The sequence below is a fragment of the Lytechinus variegatus genome, chromosome 1 (assembly GCF_018143015.1).
Source record: "Lytechinus variegatus isolate NC3 chromosome 1, Lvar_3.0, whole genome shotgun sequence".
In the NCBI taxonomy this organism is placed as follows: domain Eukaryota; kingdom Metazoa; phylum Echinodermata; class Echinoidea; order Temnopleuroida; family Toxopneustidae; genus Lytechinus; species Lytechinus variegatus.
The window spans coordinates 57,868,364-57,895,311 of NC_054740.1; the positions used below are offsets into that span (position 1 = coordinate 57,868,364).

At 37.7% G+C, this 26,948-nt stretch overlaps 1 pseudogene; it reads right to left on the reverse strand.

The window, feature by feature from the left end:
* The window catches only part of LOC121418095, an 87,849-nt pseudogene that overhangs the window by 41,915 nt on the left and 18,986 nt on the right, over positions 1-26,948 (reverse strand).

A 26,948-nucleotide genomic window follows, 5' to 3' on the forward strand; every position in this document is an offset into this window, starting at 1 on the left:
AAACAAATATAAAGAACTTACTCTTCGTGGCCGTTGGCATGATTTCTCCTTTCTCGAACAAAATAATGTGAAGCATCAAAACTTTTCACTAGGTATCCAAAACGCTCCTACCCAACAGACTGGCAAATCAATTACGTCTGCTGGCAATCACAATCAACCACTTTATATCTTCGCTACTTGTTGACAAATCAAAACAAATTTGTTGTTTCCTTCTTGTCTTGTGACCCAGGTGCCACCGACAGATTCACTCTGATCCACTAGGCATGATGATTCCAAAACAACTTAGGTGTAACAGAGGACTATCACAACAACGGAAATTTGATAGAGAGGCCCCACTAATTAACATGCGATGAATTGGGCCCGATTGCATAATAATCACCCTCACATGCATGCATGTACTGTACATCATTCACATGCTATCGAAATACTTTCTACGTCTCCTAATTAGCAGCTCTGTGATGTCTGATAACAGGTAGCATTAGATACAAGGGAAAAGCAGGTTTGGGGAGTAATTAGTACTCTGACAGACAAGGATTTGCTTCTTGGCAATGAACTTGCAGCTCATGACTTCGAACAGAGAATCCACGGCCTCACTTGGAGTTGTAAAACTGTCTATTTATTTGAAACTGCTGCTCACTGTTTATGAAACTTGCTACAAATCGAGATCTATCGAACCAGCAGTATGACAATGGCCATGCATTGGTCTAATGACTCAATAGGTTCATTCATCAAAGCAAAACAGCATTGGCTTCGCAGTCTATCCCAAGTGTCAGGAAATCCCCCACGTATTACCTCTGGGTACTAGGAAGACATTCACTATGCCTACCTTCATTCAGGCAACAGACTGAGTTAATGGAATCGAGAACGGAACCAAATACTGTATAATACTGTATGACAGGATGCATTTTTTCCTTCCTTAAGCCTGAAGGGATCTGGAATAACATTCACACAGGAAATTGTACAGCTAATATTGCAAATGTTGTTTTTTGTTAAAGGACAAGTCCATCCCCAACAAAAAGTTGATTTTGAATGAAAAGAGAAAAATCCAACCAGCATAACAACCAGAAAATTTCATCAAAATCGGATGTAATACAAAAAAATTTATGGCATTTTTAACTTTCGCTTTATTTCACAAAACATTTAATTTCATTTACATCATGGTCCGTATGCAAAAGAGGAGACTGATGACCACTCACTATTTCTTTTGTATTTTACTATATTAAACATTCTAATTTTCTCCTCAGTGTCAAGTAAAACAACGATTAATTCCTCCATGCACATGTGGAATTAGCATTATTTAATAATATATGGTTCAGTCAAGTTGGTCCTTATCATTGATTAAAACAATAGAAAACAAAAAAGTGAGTGAGGGACATCATCGACCATCTCAGTTGGGCCTATCACTGTTTTGTGAAAAATAAGCAAAACTTTAAATGTCATAACATCCGATTTTGATAAATTTTCATCCATATGCTGGTTTGATTTTTCTCTAATTATTCAAATCAACATTTTTCTGGGGTGGATTTGACCTTTAAAATAGTCTGAAATCATCATTTCCCCTATTATCAATGATTGACTGACAGTATCATTCTCATCTCGCTTTAAAGAAAAAATTCACATGACATCAAGAAAGTGAATTTCCGGTTAATATCTTTACTTCAAAATGAATATAAAAGCTGGAGAAAATACTTCTTCATCATGTTGTTTAAAAAGGGTGTAAAACTAACGATACACCATGGATACAAGCAGAGAGAGACAGTAACAAGGGGACCGTCTATAGCAATCTCGCCTGCATCACACGATTCAATATAGCCGCAGTGCTGACTTCAAAAACGAAAATCCTATATCACTAAAAACACCATTCTTATAATGATACAACTTATACATTCATTGGCCCTAAATGACATTTGACTTTGATCAAGTGACCTATTAAAGACTTGTGCAAGATGAACAGTGATAATTGATTACCCCTATCAACTATATCCATAAACTTTCAAAGTTACAATGGTAATTCAATGAATACCCCCAACATGGCCAAAGCTCATTGTCTAGATCCGAATGAATGATTACATTGGTTTACTTATACCCGAAGCCACATAATGAAAGAAACTACATTGATAGTAGTACACACAAAGCATTGAAGGAAATGGCTTTTAATGAAAACATCCAGACAAGGAGTTATATTAAGAAGACATGAACAAGCATCTCATTTGAAAACAATAAAACTAGGATGTAGGTCTACACCCAAAGAAGTATTAGCTCATGTAGCATGCATAGAATATCAAGTCAAATATTCAGAGAATAAATAGGAATTGTAGAAAAAATTGTACATCATAAAAAGAATAAAATGAATGCTTTATAATGGTATGAATAACTGATCTGGTTTCTTTCAAAGCGCGATCAAGTTATGAGAAAAAAGCATCTAAACTTTTGAGTTTTGATTTGGAGACCAGCCAAGGTTTGAGCCAGTTCGTAAAATCACTGATGATACATGACACAAGTCTTTGGGTACTTTCCCCAACAGTTTTTCAAGATTTTAAACATTAAAAGCACAATGTCACACACCAAAATGCACCTGCACAAAGTTTATTCATTGGAGGATAAAGACGAGTAATAAGATATTCATTTTCTCCAACAATACCACAAGGGTAATACAGACCAGGCAGTGTGTGAAGTCTGCCTGTAAAAATCACAGGCAGACCGGGCCGGATTTGGCCCATGACCTCTTGATTATTAGACCACTGTCATAACCACTAGACCACCAGGGTACCATTAGTGATCTAGGTTCTTCTAGTATGGGTCTATATTAATATACAAGTAGTTGCTGTAAACAGTGATTTCATTAGAAAGTCTGTAAAACCAAGATAAATTGAGTATCTTAGACCCCTGTTACATCTGAAAGTTTCCTACCCGAGACCCGACCGAGTCCACTTGCAACCTTGACTGGATTATTGGTGGATTAGCTTCGCGAACGGACCGAGTCCGAAATGTGGTCTGTTTACATCACAGTGTTCATTCCCTCCCCTATCGCCCTATCTGTACTGTTTCGAGCGGCATCCGATTGCTGACACTTTAAAAGGCGCTCTCGATCTAGGCTCCGAATAATTCTCGCGCGCTAATTGAAGTTACCCGAGATTCTGAAAGAATGCTGATGATCCCAGCAGTCGTTGAAGATATGATCGACTTAAAAAGGATACGTTTAAAATGCTTCTTTTCACTCAAATCAAAGACTTTATCAATCACAATTCACGTGTCGCATGCCGCAAAAACATTCGAAGAACGACGGGGCTGGGGAAGGGATAGCGCGCACAATGACGTAATTTGACAGCTGGCGAACGGACCGAGATAGGTTCGAAAGCTTGTGTGCGTTTACATCTACGAATCGGTGGACCGGGGCCGGCCCGATACCTACCCGAGACTACCTCTGGATGTGGTCTCGGGTAGGTTCGCTAAAAGGTGGCCCGAGGTAGGTTTGGGATGTTTACATCTGATTTCTTTCCGACCCGAGGTAGGCCCCGGGCCGGCCCGAGGTAGGGAATCTCTCAGATGTAACAGGGGTCTTAGATCTAGATCTGGTGAAATCTAAGCTGTACAAACAGTCACACTGAAGGACACCAACACAGATAAGCATATGTGGGGACAGCATATATAAACTGCTTGGAAAAAGACCCTGCATCGTGGTCAAATTTCATGCTTGTTATGATAATTTTGCAACAATACACAACTTCTTCCAGAATACTTTGGTATAAATCTTTTTTATTTATACATACAGACAACAGGGTAGTCATGAGACAGGACTCTGTATGAACTCATTTCATCTACAACTTGCATTTCTACCTCCATGCATTTATCTTTTAATGTGTTACAACAGGTGTTGAACTAACAACAGTATGATTTGACACCAGTGCAAAAAGCATGGTATGGGTCTACATGAATACTAATGGTGTAGTTTCAAATTTATTTGCAGTGTAGAAAGGACAAAAGCGAGCAGTGGATGGCCTGAAATCAATAAGCACTCAGAAAAAAATCTGACCCTAAAGGGCTAAAAATCCCTTCCATAAATTTTTCCTCAGTCAGTCAACCACTATAATGATTGCCTGTCTTTTATTCTGACTTCTTTATCCTTTCTGAAAGAAAAACAGAAAAGAAAAGAAAAACAGAAAACTAAAACAGGATATTTCTGTCCAAACACAGGTCTATAATCCCATTTTACTATTTTCATATCTTATCAAGATATCCTTTTTGCATGTTTTTTTGGTCACGCATGGTATCCACTCGTCAATGTAAGTGGCCTCCACCCCCCCCCCCCGCGCTCTTTCTCCCTTTCTGTTCCTTCCCCTGCCCCAATACTTATCACTCCCATTGTTCTGCTCCCTTTTCCCCCACCCCCCCCCCCCCCCCTCACTCTATTATCTCTCGCTCTCTCTTTCTCTCACTGCTGAAATAGACATCAACCCATGTTAGAGATAATTCAACCAGGTGCTTTCGTTGGCAGAGAATACATTTCATTCATGTACTAATGAGAATGTCAGCTGACAGGGGTTTAATGCCTCACTAGGTAAAAAACGTCAGAGAGGGAGTGATAGATGGAACTCAGCAACCACGGCTACATGAGAACTGAATGGTAGAAGTATCAAGAATATCACGGTGTGTTTATGCTTCCTCTTTTCAGGCCAGAATCAGTGTTTTCATACATGATTATGCTAAGCACGATTGCGTCCATCCTTACTTTCATTTAAACTACGTTTTAGAATGCCGATCGTACATTTACAAAAAGGTGCTTTTCTTTGTTTAACCAGAATCAAGGTTTATGGGGAAGTATAAACAGGACCATGATCGTATTATGTTTGAATGACGTCATTTGGTACATGCTTCCGGTGAGATGAAAATCCGTGGGCAAATAGGGTTGCATGGTTCTATTACAGGGAGTTAGGCCTACCTCCACGGAATCACCACTCAACTCCCTGGTTTTAATAATAACCAATGTACATTTGCATATTTGAATATTAGATGTAGGCCTACTATCACATTGAATGTTGAAGAATTAAAGAACACAGAGTATGAGTTATGATGAGGAGAGTTCGCTGAGCCAGAAGCCCTGCAGTAGCATAAACAAATGTCTTAATTATTTACTTATGTACACGTATATATTTTTTATCTTACTATTATCCTCACCATGGTAGAAATTTTATGGCTATGTCAAGTAGCTCCATGCAATTACTAAAAGATAGATATTGTTCGGAGTTAAAATAATAGTCGACCATAACAACACTCGGGGAAAAAAATTCGAAAAAGGGCTCGCCCAATTAGACCTCACTTTCCTGCTCAACGAAAATTACGATGCAAAGCCAGCAGCACATTGCGATTCCGCATCTAAAAATGAAGCATAAACAGCACTCCCAGAATCACATTTGCGATCGGCATTCTGAAACGACGTTTGAAAACTCTGATTCTGGCTCCGCAATGGAAGCATAAACACACCCTTAGATACACTGTAAAACCATACACAAGGGAAGAACATAATTGGTTAAGTTATAAAAAGTGTTTGTTGTAAGAGATGTTAACTTCCTGTATGGATTCAGCAAAGACTTTAATTCCATCAAGAAATCAGACGGATAAGATACGGAGGGGAAGGATGTCAGCAACACATTTGCGGAGGTGTCTTAGCAAGAGTCTACAGCACCAGACTAAACAAACAATAGTCAGAGTTCAATCCACAGACATGGCACTTGTCCTTATTTATTCAGTAAATTTATTCATCCTACAATGAAATAAAAGAAAATACTACAGGCATGGAGCTATTACACAGGTATCACTTGTACTAATGTGCGGACATGTTATTCAAGAGAGAAAAAATCTAGTAACGACCAAAGCATGTTGAGGGCAGTGGCGGCACCGAGATTTTTAAACCAGGGGGCAAAGACGGACACAAATTTTCTTGCCTGTTTGACAAAGTCAAGCACGAGCAAAAATTGTTTGCAGTGGGTCATGAAGATGATATGTGAGCACAAAGTGCAAGCTGAAAATTTTCAATATCCTGAAATAACTGGATGTTCTAAGCACTTTTTGTACTGGTAATCTTAAACGGGATGGGTATCTAAGTCAACAATTGAGGCAAGTGTATAGTGCGAGCTGAAACTTTTTGATTTATTATGAAAATTATGAACACGCAGGATGCCTATCTCACTAAACCGATAGTGAAAACTCTAATCGCGAGAAGTGGGAAGCGCGAGTGAATTTTTGAATGTCTTCTAATGACCTGAAAGAACAGTTAGTGACTTTTAATGGGAGCTAACAGTGAATGGATGAGTGAAAATTTCAAAATTTTAAGAGTGAAAATGCTGCTTTGGAGCACTTCACAGCTTTAGTAGGATGCTTATAACAGCATTTACTATACATTTTTTTCAGTTTTCAAAATTTCTGGGGGGGCAACATTCTGGGCAGGGGGAAATGCCCCCCCCCCCCCCCCCCCCGGTACCACCACTGGTCCAGAGAACATAAAAATGCGAGTCTTCTTTAATACAATCACTTTTCCCAGTAATACAAATAAAAATCTATCAAAATGCTACCAAAAGTCACTATATTCTACTTCAGAATATATCTATCCACATAAAAATATAGTTCATTGTTTCTTGGAAAGATAACAATTCAAGCCAACAAATTAACAATTTTTTTCATAAAGAAAAGAATGATAAAAGCAGGCTCTACTAATGTCAGTGTTCCATCTGCCTGTCTCTATAAAAACCATCTCAGTTTAAAGTTTAGCGAATTAACTATACCACTTTACTTTTTAATAATCGATAGGGCCTATCTTTCAGAGTTATTATGAAAACTATTTTTATGTTCAGCTATAAAGTATGGTCCCATACCAGGTGCTAAAATGTTGGTGCTTAAAAATGACTCACTATGGCTATTTGCACAGCTGAATGAGACAGACTGATCTACATGTATATATAGAGCAAATGGAAGACATGTGTGGCTGACATGATGCATTAAACATAATTATAAAGTGCACGAAGACAACTCAATTCTTCCTGTGTTTGAGGAAATGGCTTTTTTTTCTTAAGGTGCATTATGGATATGATATCTATGATTAAAAAAGCTTTAATATACATGTCACAAAGTTTCAAAGCAAAGAAAGGCTGTATTGTTTTACAATGGTTATTCGTGAAAATGAATGTCTCTTAATTTTCGCTAAAACCAGTTTAACAAGGCAAAGTCAGTTTCGCAGTTGGATTGACAATTGTGCATTTCATTGCTACAACGATTTTCATTATAAAGGAGACACATGTTTGATAAAAATATGAAACAATTATGATTTCATGTATAACATAAGAAAAAGGAAAATGGGATGTTACATGTATGTGATATCATCAGCCCCTATTTTCACAAAATATTGCTAACCTTTAAACTTCAATATCTTTGTTATTTGTTATCCAATTTTGATGAAATTTTCAGCATTTTGCTCTGTGAATTTTACTCTACTTATTTAGATATAAATATTTTCAGCCCAGAGTACCCCTCTAATACATGAGATGCAAACAATAAATGTAAAATGAACAACAATAATTTCAATGATCATTTAAGGACAAGTCTACCCCAAACAAAAGTGGATTTGAATAAAAAGAGAAAAATCCAACAAACACAACACTGAAAATTTCATCAAAATCGGATGGAAAACAAGAAAGACAATTTCAAGTTTCGCTTAATTTCTTAAAAAATAGTTACGGTATATTCACATCCTAATCGGTATGCAAATGAAGGAACTGATGACATCACACACTATTTCTTTTGTATTTTATTATATGAATGATGAATTATTCTAATTTTCTCCTCATTGCCCTGTGAAACAATTTTTTTTCGCCCTGTACATGTGGAATTATTGTTTAACATTTTATGTTTCAGTCAAGTTGGTCTTTATTGTCAAATCTGTAAAAATTGAAATATTGTATGAATCAAACAGTAAAAAAACTAAGCCTGAGTCGAATCGATTTTAAAATCGGTGTTCGATCGATGTCATCGAACACCGGTGCAGATTTTGCAAAATCGGTGCATCGAAAAAAAAATACGTCGGCCGGCCGATTCGTTTGGTTTACACAATCAATCATCAAAATATCAGTAATGTCCAACTTTACTACTACTTACTTGATTTCTATTGCCCCCAAAATGAAACCGAATGAGTAATTATGATGCTATTCACCATTAATTTGAAGTTTATTTCGATCATAGTTCGAGTCTTACTCGTCTGCTCGTGCCGAGATAATTTATGCACGATGAATTCATGAATGGAAGTCATGGCCATCGATCATGCATGCACAGTACTGTTCTTTAATCAAACCAGAAAATGGCCGGAAATTGACGCGATCAACGTAAAATAAATCTTGCTTTCATGAACAATATTAAAATCATGACCATAGAACATTATTTAATCGTAATATTTAACAATAATTTGCATATGATAATCATTAATATGAATTTAGAGCTTGATGTGAAACGTATTTCGTTTCAATTTTCAATGGCGGACATCTCATGACGATCGACTTGACTTCTTGAGTCGAGCTAGTGCACTTGTCTAAAAAAATAATCATCACGTCAGGATTGATTCTCGAACATTGTCTACATGCAAAAACTCTGTTCAAGTTCGTAATATCACCATATAATAACATTTTACATGACAAAACAGAGAAAATTGCGTTTGATATTTTTTCCCATCAATTTGAAGCTAGTTTGTGCCCAACTTTGGGCTCTGATTTCATGAATGGGAAAGTATGTCATACGTCATCAAACACGCATGCGCATTGTGCTTATTTTCTCGGAGCTTGGAGGAGACGTCCAGAGATGGAACAACAATAGAAATAATCCCAGTATTATTTCTTCCATATGAACATAACATACTTTGCTGACATCGTCAATATTCTTAGTATGACCATAAAATCTTGTTAAATCGTACTAATTTAGATGAATTTAGGGCTCGATTCGAAACATTCGTATTTATTTTGATCGCATGCTCAATTGCGTCTAAAAAACTGGATTGTCATTATCAGGATTAATTCTCGAACATCGTCATAACTCATATTCCACAATCTTTCCTCACAATCGTTATATCAGCATTGAATAGCAATTCAAATGACCATCCAGAGAAAATTACATATTTATTCCCATAAATTTATTTGGAGCTCATTTTGGATCCAACTACACAATCTCAGGCAAGTTACAGCGCTCTCCGTTGATTGCAATTGTTTGCTGGCGCTGACGTCAAGCACGCCTGTCGTTTCGGGAGAGTGAGTGTACGGAGCTGCGGACGGGGCTGGTGAATGGACTGCGAATGCTAGTCGACCGAAAATCATTCGGATCGACTCTGCGTGATTCATGTCTTTATTATTGTTTCATTTTAAACTTATATGTTGTCATCTGCAAATATCATTGTTGAAGATATTTTGGGAAGAATTCTGCTTTGGTCCCCGGCCTTTTTTGTGTGTTTTGTGATCATGGAAAATACAAACGAACTTTGCTCTGTCATCTGATTGTGCAACGCTCACCCGGCCAACGCCAGCGCATACCGTCAGTGCGTAGTGCATATGCAAAGCACATCGCATCGACGCAAAAACAAAAGACTAAATTTTCCCCGCCTTCAATATTCGATGCATCGATGTTCGATCGAATTAGAGCTGTCGAACACCGGTTTTCAAAATAATCGATATGACTCAGAAAAAAACAAAAGAAATAGTGAGAGAGGGACATCATCAATTCTCTCCTTTGCATGTGACTAAATTGTGCATACAACTATTTTGTGAAAAATAAGTGAAACTTTAAAATGTCATAACTTTCTTATTTTACATCCGATTTTGATGAAATTTTTAGCATTATGCTTGTCTGATTTTTCTCTAATGATTCAAATAAACATTTTTCTGAGGTGGACTTGACTTTTAACAATTAATAACAATGAAGAAAAAATAAATATCAATTAAATAATCAATGATAATCATTAAATGAATTTGTAAACAAGCAAGATTAACTGCGATGCTAAACCATGCGTTGAAAAAAATGAAAATGGCTCTCAATTTTTTCAGAATGGCTCCCTAAAAATAAAAATTTCAACGCTGATCATAATGATCATGTCTCATGATCATCATTCATTCCATTATCATTCAATCTACATGTATATCCATGAAATGCTTGTACGTCATCATTACCAGATCTCCATCCCTACTACAGCTGTGAGAACCTCATCCCAACAAGTACTCACAAGTAAAACAAATCTCACCAATCAGTAAATAAATCACAAAAAGCAAAGACGACTTACATATTGAAGACACATCCTCACAACATTGCATCCTCCTTGGATGTCAAGCCAACCCCCAAAATGGCCGCCCCACTCATCTTCAATCCGAGAAAACTCGCCACACTCTCCCTCTTCACTTCATCATTCCAAGCTGATACTAGCCAGGGAACATGCATACCGATGCTTCTCGTGCCCAAGTGCGTTCAACCTCCATCGGAAGATCCCCTGCTTGCCTCGTTTCTCTTCTCACCATTTTTGCATTCTTACTCTTTCTTATCCATTTTTTCTCCCAACAACTCTCATTAACCATGGAGCTGGTAGCTCTATGCTGGTAGCTCTTTGCAGTAACCGCCCCCCCCCCTCAATTACATGCCTCCCTCCTTTACCCTACTTTCTGTCACTCTCCTTTTTCTGTTTATTTTAAAATATTTTCCCCCTACATGTAGTTCCGTCCATCTCTCTTGACTCTGTATCTCAACCATAGACCGGTACATATCTGTTTGTTCCTCCTCCTACGATGCTCCCGTTCTCTCTTTCTCCATCTCTCTCTCTTTCTTTCTTTCATTCTACCCTCCTTTCCTCTATCTGCATCTCCCTCTCTCCTCTTCAAATCTTCTCCCCCCCCTCCTCCCTTTCCCTCTTACCTTCTCTTCCACTCTCTCTCTCCCTCTTTCCTGCTGCTTTCCCAGCACACATACAATTCCCATTTTCACACCTGCTGTGTGTAAGAAACCAGTACGTGCTGCAGGACCACTGCGATGTAGCCATAGTTCAATCTGTCCACATGCGTGTTCATGAAATATTAATGATGGACGGACAGAGGAGAACTTCAACTTCCCGGTAAGTCGTAGTTCTCACCAATACTACACAGCAGAAGAGACAGACACATCATGAAAACTGGATCATTACTCATCACGGCTAGCATTATACAGTCACATTACATGATTGGTTTCTGTCTGTTGTATGTGTGTGTGACATAAACACATACAAAAATTGTTGATTGATTTGAATGATCTTGACATGCCATTTTAGTCTTAAGCATTATGTTTACACAATATATTGTGACTATGATATAATGTTGTTCAATAATGTTATGTACATTGTCACAGGGCCCCATGGGATACCAATATATTGTTGAATGGGCTTCCCTGTTTTTTTTTTACAAATAAAGAAACAAATAAACAAATAAATTAATCAGATATGAATAAACAAATAAATAAATAAAATAATAAAATAATAAATAAATAAATAAATAAATTAATTAATTAATTAATAAATTTAATAAATACAAAATGACATAAAATAATATGAATCAAGGCATCAAAAAGGCAAATCCACAGGCTTATAGTACTGAATGGCAGTTCAAGATGAAAATCAAACATTGACAGAGCTGAGTGCAAATAATTCAAAATCAGAACAAACACTCTGCAGATTGAATGTCCCAAATAAAAGCAAAAGTATACGAAAAGATTGCCTTCTCGGTGATTATAGGCCTAAACCAAGGGCAAATGCACAATCAATTAATGTCTACAATTATACAAATCATGATGATCATGTTTCCTTAAATTATTTGTATTTCAGATAGAAACCTCATAGGTACGGTACATGTAATGTTACTTCAAATATAACTTTGCTTTGATTTTTTTTTCTTCTGCATTCATATCAATTGTATACATTTTTCAGTATGTAATAAACATAATATGTTGATTACAGTTTTATGCCACGAACACAAATCATAAAGAAGAAAAAACAGTATGGAATGAAAATTATCATTCTAAACAATTATGATCTACTACCAAATATTCAAAGTTTGCAGGAGTGACGTTGTTATAAGCAAATTGCTTGGGGAAAAAATGACAATCCAGGAAAATAGATTCAAATAAATGAAATGTTCAAGTATGAAACCATTCACATAAATATTTTTAAAAAATTCACATAAAAATCATAATAGAACTTTCTTGCTAGCCAAGTATTTCTAGTATTTATTATTATCAATATCAACACAAACATGAATTGAATGAATGAATAAATTGAGAACATCACTGACATCTGCCAATATTTGGTTAAAACAAAAATGCAAAGAAATACAAAATAAATATACAATTGACGAAATAGCAGCGGATATTAAAACATAACAGTATTTCATAAAATCATATCAATGCATGAATAATAGACAAGAGGGATTAATATGTCATGGTAGTGGTCCATAGGATATTTCTTTGCCCCAAATTTGGTCAATATCTAAATCATGTATTAACCATGGTAAATTTTATTCATAATAAACAATCAAGCACTATTAGCTTTACTCACTGTACACACTTCTACGTAAGGTACAGCACATAATACTTTCTCATTTCCACCTACTAATTGATGGTCCATGACTAATGGAACAAAATGTAGGTCTTCATGTTGTACCCAACAAGCAAATTCATTCATTTGCCAGCAAATATAAAGCAATCAAGCTCTATCACTCATAAATTAAAACACACCGATGTATAAAATATACAAGGAGGAAATCCAATGAAAGAACAACATTCAAGGCAAAGACTATAATACCCTACCTTTTGATGAGTAGATGTCTGACCGACATAGGCCTGTATCATGAATATTCCCCTACCATGGCATACGCAACGGGACAATCACTCACTCACTCATGAGGTACTCATACTGAAATGATCAATATATCTTGGCCCCAGCTGACAGCCCCACTCACACTCACACACACCCACACCACAAGGACTCATCTTCAGGATGAATGGGGACATTCCAGCAGCATTCGTCATCCCCCCCCCCCCCCTCTCTCTCTTTTTTTATTGGGAGAAAGGAATAACAATATGCTGGGAGTAGAGTATAGACTGAGGACAAGCTCATGCGCATTACTACGAACCTCAGAGAGAGTATTGATTATTGGATTTATGTTGTTGTCTCTATTCTCTGTATATCTTTCATAGGTACATGTAGCTTTTCTCTTCCCAATTCAGTTCACTCTCTCCCTCACTTTCTCTTCAGAGTTGGTTCACTCAAACTCCCATGTTTCACCTCTTTTAGCTTTCCTTGCCAGTTCAAATCTTTCAACTTTGTTCACCTTCAATTGTTCATTCATCCATCCCTGCCCTGATGCCACTGGAAAATCACCTGCACACTTCTCGCACCTTCCCGCCCACACCAGCATAATCCCTTCAATGTGTATTCTTAACATATTTCTCATGACCCTGTTCACATTTGAATGTATATGCTGTTGCAATATGGTTCAAAAAGGTAGGTATCTGTCTCGATGAAAACGATAATGACTACATGATGATGATATGGTGAAGATGATAATGAGAAAGATAATGAAGATGAGGATGATGATATGACAGGGATGGGGGTAGGGGAGGGAGGGGTGGGTGACATGTTTCACACAAATTTGAAACCGCAGCATACTAGGTATTCCACATAATAATATATATGATTTATATATCAAATGCTCAAGGCGCTTATAAGAGAGTAAAACATAAAAGTAAACAGAACTAAGAGAAGTACAAGAAAGGGTTAATTACAAATGAGGATAAATGTCTGTCTTCAAACCTAGTACCTGCGGGTGAACAAATGCAATTTTAGCTTGCCCTTAAAGGATGTCGCAAAGTTTGAGTTCTTCGAGCTCACATGCTTGAAATGTGTGAAGATCACTTCCCGAAGAACGGTTGTGTCCTCACGCTAAAACCAGCTTAACGAGGCAAAGCAATCTTCAAAACTATATCGCAGGGTGGTTTTCTGAACCCGTTTGGATGATCACTTCCAAAATCGCTTCGACCGTTCTCATTACACAATAAACTAGTTTCCACTTAACCAGTTTCCAGTAAACTAGTTTGGGATGGTTAGTGTTGTGTCTTACTTTCAAGTTCAGCCTTTGGTCAACAACCTTCCACTATACTCTTATCTCTCTCTCATTATTTCAAAGATTTGGGGTAAACATTCAGTGCATACACCAGTTCTATGTACAGTTGCCCTATTTTTTACATATAATCACAAACTGTAGTATATATCTCTAGAAATGTTAACAATTTGGTATCCCTTGCATTAGCTCATTGGAGTAGTTGATTTTACTGATTCATTATCGGAGGGGGGGCACTTACATTGACGAGTGGATACCATGCGCAATCAAAAAACCATGTAACATGGTAAAAAGGATGTCTTTCAAGAAAGGGCATGTTACATACAGAACGTAATAAGGGTGTCAAAAACACTTAAGTAAAGAAAAAAAAATCTATTTCGCTAGCTACGTGTTTAGGGTCAAATATGAGAGGGTACAAGACTAAAATGTTCTATTAAGGATGTAGGTAAAGGTAAAGCCGACGTCCCTGACAAAATATCGCTGTATTTGCCTAGGGGTTCAATTCAAGGAATATTTGCCAAGGGTATCGTTTTGTTTCCAATGCTTGTTAAGGGTATGTTTTCAGACACGTACATGTACTTGTTAAGGGGTACATTTTCAAGATATGGAAAATACTTGAGACCCCATGGTCGGGCATGGTAGCAACTCATCAATGGAAGTCGCCCCCCCCCCCCCCCGTTTATCATGTACACATGTATTCTTATTATCCTTCCCTTATCTTTTCTTTCTTTCTCTCTTTCCAACTATCTTTCTCTCTCTGTTTTTTCCTCACCCCCCTTGATAGAAGCGTAGACCCACACAATACACATTAGGGCATTTTTACAGTAACTGACATTACACGGCACAATTTTACACTTCATTTGTTGTTTTAGAAATAATCATACGCACAATGAAAGGTGTGTAAAATTGTGCCGTGTAACATCAGTTACCGTGAAAATGCCCATTAGCTTTTGGAATAGAGGATTCCTTTATGAATATTACCTCTGGTGAATGTTGATGACGGTTGGGGTGACGATGGTCGCACCGTCTGAATGTTGGGTGGCAGCGTGGCAGTCTGCCCTCCTGAAGCCAGATTCTCTGCGCTGCGGCTCAGCCGACGGGCAGGTACATCTGTAAAGTTGAGAAAAATAAGAAACGAGGCAATAACAAATTTAAGTTCATAGTAAAACATGGAGTCCAATCACTGATTCCATACTAGTTTTTACGGTTGTGTTATACCACTTTCATACTGACAGCCGAAGTGAATTACTCCAGAGTCCAGCAGATCCTCCACTTTGGAGGGTAGTATTAAAATTCTAGGATTATTTCATTCCGGATTCAAAGAAGAGTACTCAAACCACTTCAAGAAGAGTGTTACAAATGGAGTTAGTCCACGCCAGATGTACGGTATTGCCTATCTCCAGCGTAACTTCACTCATTTCTGCATTGGGGAAGATTCCACACATATAACCTGAACTTCCTTGGATACCAAGGAGACCACTGCGGATACACTGCTGCAGAGCTTGCCAGTTTGAAAGGGGGTGAAATGTCAGTCCGCAGTACGAGCCCATCAACTCAAGAGTAACTCCACTTCACCTTCAGTATAACTCATGCAAACAGAGTTGGGCGAAATTTGTTTCTGGTGACTTTTACGGTCCCTATGCTTTTTACTATTCATCATTTCACAACTCCACACAAAATTCAGATAACAAATTTTCATGGTTGAGTGAACATAACATTTTGGTGACAAATCATTAAAGGGGCTTACCGTTGCGCCTCGTATCTTTAAAAACATGTTAAAATCGTATTAGTCGAGCCTCATAACCATTTCAAGTTTTGGATCCACCACTGAATTGTAAATAAATTTAACTGACCCTGATAAATCGTCAGTAAAAGGTAATGAATATTAGGCCTATTCATTCTCAAGTTTTCAAGAGTGTTTGCTCAATCATGAAAGTGTGTAAAAAGTTTGGAGATAGTGTATGTGTTGTGATAAACAGATGGATGATAAAAAAACAACATACATCGCTATCATCACCACCATCATTTTTATCATCATAGTCATCGTCATTATTACCATCATAGTCAGAATCATTATCATCCTTATATTCATGATGATGATGATGATGGTAGGATGCTTGTGATGATAGCAGGGCGTGACCTTTACTTTTTTTAAGGGAGCAAGCCAGGCTAATCAAGCACTTTTAGGGAGCCCGCAGGGGTTTCAGGGAGCCCAAGTTTATCACTTTTTTGTCATAATAATGGTCACTTACTTTTAAGAATTAAAATACACCATCACCTATGTACCTTCATTCAGTTAACATCAGCACCATGTGCAGGTGCCATGGCCGAGTAGTCTAAGGCGCCTGGCTATACATACATGTAGAAAGTCCGGGGTTCGATCCCCGGCCTCGGCACCTATATGCCCGTGAGCAAGGCATTAAAATCTACAATGCTCTTTTATCCTGCTCTCAAATAAATGGAAATGGTGTGCACTTGTTTTTAAAAAAAAATTAGCGCCTGGTGTATTAGTAAAGGTCAAGTCCACCCCAGACAAAGTTGATTTGAATCAGAGAAAAATCAGACAAGCTTATTTTTCACATAACAGTTATACGCACAACTCAGTAATATTCATATGGAAGAGTCGAGGATGTTCCTCACTATTTCTTTTGTTTGTTATTCATCCAAGATTTCTTTCCATTCTCCATCTTTCTTTGGCATATTATCTTTCAAACAATGCAAGTACATTCTCTTTGCAGAAAAGCCACATTTCTTCTGAAGCTTTGCCAGAAATCTCTGACTGCCATGAAAATTTCTCAAGTTTTTACGATACCATGTGTATGGAAAAACGACACAGCCTGGCATTTTGAAACTGTGCTTGTCGCTATTTTCAAGGCATGTCCATGACATAGACTGCGGAATTTCTGTTTTTAGACGGATTAAAGCATGGATTAGAATGCTGATAAGAAATTGTATAATTTGTGGCTTGTACTAAAAAAAATTAGGGAGCCAGCCATGCTTTTTCAATTACTTTCTTATGGAGCTCGCAAACCTATCGGCCAGCACGTCTGGTGTGGCGCGATCGGTAAAAAACGATATGTTATTATAATAATAATAATATTCCGCATTTATATAGCGCTTAATACATCGGAGCGATGTCTCTAAGCGCTTTACAGATATATTATTACCCCGGTCATCGGATCCTTCCAAGCCCGCATACAATGTATGCACCTTCTCCACTCCCTGGGGAGCATGCTCGGCATACTACATGGTGGGATTCGAACACCATTATGAGGTTCACTGCAGTCAAGATCATTGACGCACGTTCGAGACTCGCCTTGAACAATTTTTCAAACTTCACTTTTTTATAAAAATAAAATTGAGGCAAGACTGAAAAATTACAAGTTCAAGATTTGTAGTCTAAGCCTACACCTACAAAACAGACTTGGCCCTTATCGTATGGTCGAGACTGCTGAATCAATGTCAACATAGCCTTTACCATTTGAGCAATGTTAACACAGCTTGGATCTCAAAAAATAAACATTGACCATATTTCAGCTAAAGAGGGCAGCAAACCGCAAAGGGGGGAATCAAGATTGTGTCATGAATATACATGTATGGTTTAATATCTTGCTACGATGATCAATTTGGATAAAGTGATTAATTAGAGTCATAAGTAGTATATGAATAATAATGATAAAAACAATATAAATTATGATCAAATATATCATTATGCCTCTATGGGTAAGAAAAATAAAGTAGACAGGGTGAGGTTTGGCTGTTCGCCTTTCACATTTCGTTTGGTTTTGTGTGTTTTATACATAAAATCTTTGTTTCCGGGGGGGGGGGGGGCACGTCCATTCACGATTGGATACCATGCGCAACCATGGGGTCTCGAAAAGCACCCTGAACACGTAATTTCCATATTCTGAAAATGCACCCCTAACAAGTATTGGCGTGTGAAACCCTACCCTTAACAAGTATTTAAAAAAAAACGATACTCTTGGCAAATATTCCCTGAAATGAACCTGTAAACAAATACAGGAATGTTTTATTGTTACGGGTCCTTTGGTCGTTAGCTTATTTACCTTATTTGGTTTAGTACGACCCCACCTTCTACACCTCTCGCAAATCGGACTCTAAACACGAAGTGTTGGGGCAAAAAGGACATCCTTCATAAAACATTTTAATTTTGTTTTATAATCCCCGCAAATTCGACCCTAAACACAAAATTTTCCTAGCGAAATAGATACCCTTTTTTCATTATCTTTGTGTTTTTGACACCCTGATCACATCACGTTACGTAGGTAACATGCCCTATCGTGAAAAAGACATACTTTTTACGTGTTTTTGGGGTCGCGCATGGTATCCACTCATCAATGTAAGTGGCCCCCCCAGGGATTGTTTTATATTTTCTAAGAATAAACATAGACTTATTTTTTTCTGTATTTATACTGTACTAAACCCAATGATGATGTAGGTAAACCGACGTCCGTGACAAAATATTGAAATATCGCTGTAAAGTTGTTTAGGGGTTCAATTCAGGGAATAATTGCTAATAGTATCGTTTTGTTTCCAATACTTGTTAAGGGTAGGGTTTTACACGCCAATACTTGTTAAGGGGTGCATTTTCAGAATATGGAAAATACATGTTTAGGGTGCTTTCTGAGATCTCATGGTCGCGCATGGTATCCAATCATGAATGGAATTGGCCCCCCTCCCCCCTGGGCAAGCCACACACCACTAATAATTTCAGGTCATATCGGGAGTTCTCCCTGACCTAAAAAAATGAAATCATTCTATGATTTAATAAACAAGAGTGTTGCTAATGCAAGCACATAATATGCCTGCCTGTAACACGAAAAATGGAGTTGTTGTCAAGTAAGAAAAGTGGAAGGTGGAGACTTCACCTTTGACCTTCTGACCTAAAAATCAATAGAACTACTGGGATCTATGCTAGCATCATACACAACAAATTATATGAACCTAGGTTAAGTTCAAATAAAGTTATCGGGTTAACAAGGACTTCAGAAGGGTATGGTCACTATGGTGAGAACATGTCAGTGTGACTTTGACCTTTAGACCTCAAAATCAAAAAGCTTCGTGGGATCCATGCTAGTATTAGCTTTGGAAACCATTTGACTGACAGAGGAAATGCCTTTTTTCTGTTTCAGGTAATTCATGAGATCTCATTGCAAGATGTTTCATAACTGTAAATTTATTATTGAAAACTAATATTTCTTTACAATGAAAACATGAGCATAATACCTAATTAGCACAATCTTTGTTAATAAATCGGATAAAGAAATTGAATAGACAAATCAACACTGCATTTCAAGAATTCCATATACAGAGAAAAAGAGAATATTCATTATTAAAGAATAAAGAAACCTCTCAGCTCCTACATTGTACTGTGATTCAATCAAGGCTGTGATACAAATCGTTCAAATATCATCATCGCAAAAAAATGAATCACTCGTTCATCAGAGTGAACAATCAAATGCACTCTTCCAAACACTCTTATTCATTGAAAGAATACCAACAACATGTATACAATAGCTGGGACTACAGCAAAATCTGTGGACAAAATGCACAATATACAATCTTGGCTTATTAAGCACACCCACCTGCGTGAAAAATGTGCCGGATAACTTCCCCCAGTGGCGATGACATTTCAATGTTCTATTGAAACCTTCCAAATAGTATCATAGACAAGAAAAGGTATGACCTCTCTCGAAACAAGAACGAGAGGGAACCACATTATTTTGTATGGTGTGGGAGAGGAAACCCGAGCAATTGGTACAGTTGTAAACAAACCCTGGTAGGTACGGCCCACTGAAGGGGAATACAATGAAAGCACACTGTATCCAGTAAACTGTACGTACGATTCAAAACATAAGAGAAGCGATTAACTCTAACTCGCAGTGAGTGCTGTTGTGAAATGCATTTGTGCAAGCATGTCAGTCCATTGATTAATAGCATTTGTGAAATGAAGAAAACAAAAATAAAGCAGATTTTTATGCATGTGCATGCTTTGAAATATAGGCATAATACCTAAAGCGTTAGTTTTGTTTGACCCATGTAGACTGATCAGATATACCATCATTGAACAGGTCTCAGAAATACTTGAATTTTTCTTCTATTTTTTACTCTCCCTCTGGAGAAAAATCTTCATACATAAAATGAGGTGTTTCCATTATGATGAAATTATTTGCAGGAAGAAATAACTAATACACTTAATCAGTTGTTAGTTCTTGGTGACATACAAAATTGCATAAACTTAATTTCATATAATAAAAATACAAAAGAACAAGTGGGGGTATGACATCATCAGCCCACCTAATGAATATTCATGAAGACATGCCTAGAACTGTTTTGAACACCGGAATTATGCAAATTTTTAAAATTCAATAACTTTTTTATTTGTTATCCGATTCTGCTCATATTTTCAGCATTTTGCTTTGTGAATTTTAATCTCTTTATTGAGATATAGATATTGTCAGCCTGGAACATCCCTATAACCACGGTCTATCACAAAACCGATACATACCTCCAAATCCCTTCAAGCCACATCTCATGACATAAGGTAACTCAGATAATTGACTTTCCAAAAGGGCCGTCTGCACCATATCAAGTTTTCAAATTAGTGCGGTATTTCTGATCCTGCAATTTATCCCGATCTGAATCTCGAGATTATTTGCAATAAAGACGTAATTATCGCGCTAGTTCATAGGATTAATCTCGAGATTGCACTCCCAAGTCAACTTGGAATCATCACGCTAATTCGTAGGTGCAGACGCACTCGGGATTATTTATTCACAGCGTCAGACCATAATGCATCAATGCCTCCCTCGAGCAGGAATCGCTCTTCTTGCAATGGTGAATACAGGGTTTCTTGAATCTCGAGATTAATCGCCAAGAGGGCCGATCAGGCTAAAATCTCGAGATTGAGCAAACTCGGGATGGTGCAGCACCGCCTAAAGTGTGCAGTTGTAACTTTTGATGTTTCATTTCTAACGCTTTTCCAGAGAGCATCAAAATTCTGCAATTTAAGAGTTTGGGAGGACCTACATGTAGAACAAATAAACAAATCTACCTATCCTGCACACTGTGAGTGAGAGATGATGTCTATATTATGCCATATACTCACTGAATATGTCCAAAACACCTTTCATATTGATCAACTCCTCCAAAATATCAAGAAAAACTAATATTCCAATTCTTCAAGAAACACACTTCATGCACTCAAGGGGATCAACCATGATTCCATGGATCAACACATACATGTAGCAGGTATACATATATAGCTTGCAGCAGTTCTAGAGAACTTTATCTTGAAGTGTCAGAGAAAAAGCCAAGCATTTGGTACTTCTACATGTACAAGCATGACCAGACACACTTAACTGCAACCCCTTTTCTATTTCTTACCCCCTCCCCAATCAATAATGGTGAGACCCTTTAACTGTCCTCAAATGACAAAGAGCTTTTGTGCTCAGCCCCTCCGATCCAACTTTGAAGAATGAAAAGTGAGTGAAAATGAATGGCTTCAGGGGAGACATAACACTTGTTCTGGTAACAGGGCATAGGGTTAGAAAGAGCAGGGAAGTGGGAGGTTAGAAGGAAATATAACTCAAAAAGTTCCCTTAGTCGCATGCGAGGTGCTAATGAAATAATCCCAATCAATCAGCCAAGCTGGTTAAAAATCCCCTGCAGTCACTCGTAAATTCCGCTCACGGTCGCGACAGCCGGCGGAAGTACATGTACATGACTCGCGCAATGCACAGTGGGATAGCATTACATGTGCCAAGATGGACATTGAACAAGAACCTCATCAATGCTGATATTCCCTAACGAAATATTAATGTTAGAGCCCTCCGTTTCGAAAATCAACGACTTGGGAGTCCCCAGCTTGCACCTGTAACATTCCGTCACATTCAATTTAATCAAATGTCGCGGACCAAGCTGTACACTTGAATGGTTTTACTGTCAATGTGTTGGACTCAGAACCCAGCCGAAGACTCTAGTGTCATCGCCCGATGCGCTGGCCAAGAGTCAGGGACCTGGGCTGGGAGGTTGGAGAAGAATGGACATGCAAATTTTACTTGAATTCCGCAAAACATGGTATTCAGTGCTACCGCGGACATGTACACTTGGCATATTATTTGATGTTGTCCAGCCTCTGCCAAGAGTAAAATTTATGAATGAAAATATATCAAGCATGCGCAGTGCAGCATCCCATGCCCACGCAGTATTCCAACACAAACACAAAGTTTGATACAGTCGCGGATCCAGAGGGGGGGGAGGCACGAGCTGGTTGTGAGCAATAGTCAATATTTTAAAAGTAAATATGCTGTTTTTACACAAGTTTGCCCCCCTTTGAAAGTAACAGCATATACCGGTATTTGTAATGGAAAAATAGTTTTTTGGGTAATGGGAATATACCTTTCTTTTTTCTTTTTTTTCTTTTCGCTTGTCATATTTTTGTGGACCCTTCACTTCAACCCTTCAATTTTAGGTGAAAACATTCGTTTTTGTCAAATTTTTCGTGAAGAAAAAATCTTCAATTACGGGTGAAAACTTTTTTTTCTTCTAGTCGAATTTTTCTCAGAAAATGTGCCTTTCCCCCTTTGGAAAAACCTGAATCCGCTCCTGGTTTGATATTTCTGTGTTTATTTAAAAATTAGGGATATTCACAAGTTCCTGTTCAAATCAAATTCATTTGAAAGCTAATGTTCAAAGTTATCATGAAAAAATAGCATCAAAGAATTTCTAAAACAAAACATGATTGTGCAAATCAGTCAACTCACAGCGCAGACTTATCATATTAATGAGACTCTTTATATCTATTACAATAATTTCCAGACTGAAAAAAATATTTAGTCTATTAGAAATTTGTTACTGAGAGCGACGAAGTGGTCATAAATCAAATGGACGGTATAAAACAAAGTGGGCATTAGACAAAATGTGAATAGTCGAAGTGCTACATAGACCAAAAGATAGTTAGACTAACTGGTTATAGACAGAATGGAATCAGACTAGTATTGGAGACATCTCTGAGGGAGAGTTTGGACTATTTGGAGACGATTTTGAGATTCCTGAGACTAATGTGATGTCCTGGGGCCTCAGAAGACGTCTCTGCGACAAGTTTCAAAATTGTCTCAAAACCATTTAAAAGTACTAGTTCAAAATCTGACTCAAATTTGAGAAACCACTACTAGTATCACTTTCACTCGAAATTTTTGTTAATAATAATATACACAAATTAAATATTAATGCTGTCATTGTTACTAGTAAATGTTCAGTGATTGTATCAAACCAGCTGAATCAAAAGACCTCATTTGCCCCATTTAAATGGGGGCAAATAAGGCCATCTGATACAATGTTTAATGCTCATTAACATGCAAATGAGACTGACTATTGGATAATGTAGGTCTAATTTATACCTAGTACTACTGGGCATCTAATCATGTTTCTACTGCTATGCAATAAAAAGATATGATTGGAAATATGGAATAGGGGGGCCTTAATTACCCAACTCTCCACTATATCACATCATGGAGCTACCCGGGGGGGGGCATTCCATTGACGAGTGGATACCATGCGCGACCATGGGGTCTCGAAAAGCACCCTAAACACATAATTTTCATATTCTGAAAATGCATTGGAAACAAAACGATACTCTTGGCAAAGATTCCCTGAATTGAACCCCTAAACAAGTACAGGAATATTTTATCGAGTAAGACCCCTGTTACATCTGAAAGTTTCCTACCCGAGACCCGACCGAGTCCACTTGCAACCTTGACTGGATTATTGGTGGATTAGCTTCGCGAACGGACCGAGTCCGAAATGTGGTCTGTTTACATCACAGTGTTCATTCCCTCCCCTATCGCCCTATCTGTACTGTTTCGAGCGGCATCCGATTGCTGACACCTTTAAAAGGCGCTCTCGATCTAGGCTCCAAATAATTCGCGCGCGCTAATTGAAGTTACCCGAGATTCTGAAAGAATGCTGATGATCCCATGCAGCAGTCGTTGAAGATATGATCGACTTGAAAAGGATACGTTTAAAATGCTTCTTTTCACTTGTAACAGGTCAAAATGAACTGTTTATTGGAAATTCATATATTTTCATAACTCTAAATCATTTGTTTGTAAGTAATAGATGCCTTTACAGGAAGTGCACAGGAATTAGTAGAAAGTAGAAATGTTTAACAATATTCATGCTTTTTAAGAAGTATGATTCACTCTCTTTCTGGGTAAGAGTGATGCTAAATGGTCTTTGCGTCAAAACATCACATTCCAGAGCTTGAGCTTGTATGACGTAGATCATTATGGTCAAGGCTTAGCATCTGTGAATGGAGAGTGATAACTGCATAAAAGGGAGAGAGGATTTTGCTCCAATTCACTCCTGCACTGCACCCCATTCATGGGGCAGGCAGAGAGGCTTCTTCATTTTTGGGTCAGAATTATAGGTATTTGACATGACATTCGTGTAGCGGGTGAGGCTATCACGAGAGGAAATATGGTCCTCTAGGCCAGATTGCCAGGGTTTTTTGTATTTCTTTATCTTTTGTTCCTGTACTTGGAAATTGTGGAATTTTGTATATAACGACTCATCGATATTAAACGAACCGAAACACAAGGAATGGTGTCGTGTGTCATCTTTCTGCATCAGTTTCCGCGTGTTACAAGTGGCGTTGTCAGCAGGATCGATGTTCGTCGTTGGATACAACCAAGTTCAAACCCTGACAATCTGAGGAGCTCATCCGTCTGTTTGGACATCTTGTATGTGTAAATATGAACGTAGCTTTAAGTTTAAGATGTATTTGTGTGTGTGCATAGTGTTAATGTTGTAGACAAAACGTAGTTTGTTTGAAAGTAATATGAGGCTACAATGTATTTGATAGGGATTTATACTAGTGGGAAGGTATTTTATGAGATACCCTGTAAGTTTTCAGATCAAATGGCTTTGGTCAAGGGAATACTGAGTACTGTTGAAGGTTAATTTTGTGTTGTCATGGTAATACTGTGTTATGGAACAGTCCATGCCCCCTTTCTTATGTAATTTTGGCTGGTTGGATGGGAACCACACATTGGGGTGTAGGAGGCCAGAGACACCAGTATTTTATATGTTGATAGGAGGGAGTACAGTATGTGCAGAGAAGCTCTGGGTTTGGCAAACATGATTAACTAATGAATAGTTGAGGCGTTTCTTTGTCTGATACTTGAACTTTGTTAACTTTTTAATTTTTGTTTTGGGTCTTGATTAATATTTAGTTTAATTAAGCTATGGCGTGAATTAATGTTAATTGTTTGATCCAGACTGTGTATTTGATAGTTTTAGGGGCTACTTTGGAAAAAGTAGGGGAGCCCACGTGTTGATGAAAGTGTTTTACTTTCATGTGTTTGTGTGTTATAATGGTTATCATATTGTAATATGCTGATCTTTTTGATTTGTAACTGGGATTTGGCTAGGAGTACTGCTAGGTTTAGTCAGGATAAAGTATCAATGTTAATTTCGAGAACCTCAATCTGAGACCGGGATTGTATTAGAGGGATACTGGAGTGACTATTGGGGCAGTAAGGTTTTTCTCTTTACCTTTGTTTTTCTTTTAACCTTCGAGGCCGGAAAGGACGCAGTGGTAGTTGAGAGAATTAGTCATAAGTTATGAGATTTTTCAGTGTGTTATATTGGTGAACCATTGTTCCATTGGAAATTGCTAAAATTTGGGGAAACATCTAGTAATTGTTATTTGTTTATTGTCTTGTAATTCTTTAACAGTTTGAATCGGCTTAAAGTATAAGTAGGTATATTTTTGGAGGTTTAAGGATGACATTGTAGTGATTGATTTTACTGGCTATAATTATATAATGGTCTGTTATTCGTTGAGATACATGGATTGTGAAGGTTTATGTTGATAACTAAACAATTGGTTGGTATAAACTCTGGAGCTGTTAGGATCAGTTAGGAAGCACTTGGAATGTTCAATGCTAGGAACCTCAACATGAGACTAGTATTACATAATATGGAGTGTACTTGAAAACTGAAACAGTTGAGTTTTTGCACTAGATATGTTTTCTGTGTTTATTCTCGTCACGAGACCAGGAAGTTCGTATTAGTGGTGCGGGTTCGCCAATACCGTGTTATTGCCGAGATTTTTAAATTCTGTATCGGGTGATTATTGGGTTTATATCTTTAATGTCATGATCAATTGTAAATTAGTTTGTTCTGTAACTGGGAACAAGCATCTCCAGGTAGTGTTATTTTAAGTAGGACTTTAATTTTTGTAATAATTTTGGTATAGTGAGTGCCGGGACGTCACTCAATTAAGTAGGGGAGTATGTAACAGGTCAAAATGAACTGTTTATTGGAAATTCATATATTTTCATAACTCTAAATCATTTGTTTGTAAGTAATAGATGCCTTTACAGGAAGTGCACAGGAATTAGTAGAAAGTAGAAATGTTTAACAATCTTCATGCTTTTTAAGAAGTATGATTCACACTCTTTCTGGGTAAGAGTGATGCTAAATGGTCTTTGCGTCAAAACATCACATTCCAGAGCTTGAGCTTGTATGACGTAGATCATTATGGTCAAGGCTTAGCATCTGTGAATGGAGAGTGATAACTGCATAAAAGGGAGAGAGGATTTTGCTCCAATTCACTCCTGCACTGCACCCCATTCATGGGGCAGGCAGAGAGGCTTCTTCATTTTTGGGTCAGAATTATAGGTATTTGACATGACATTCGTGTAGCGGGTGAGGCTATCACGAGAGGAAATATGGTCCTCTAGGCCAGATTGCCAGGGTTTTTTT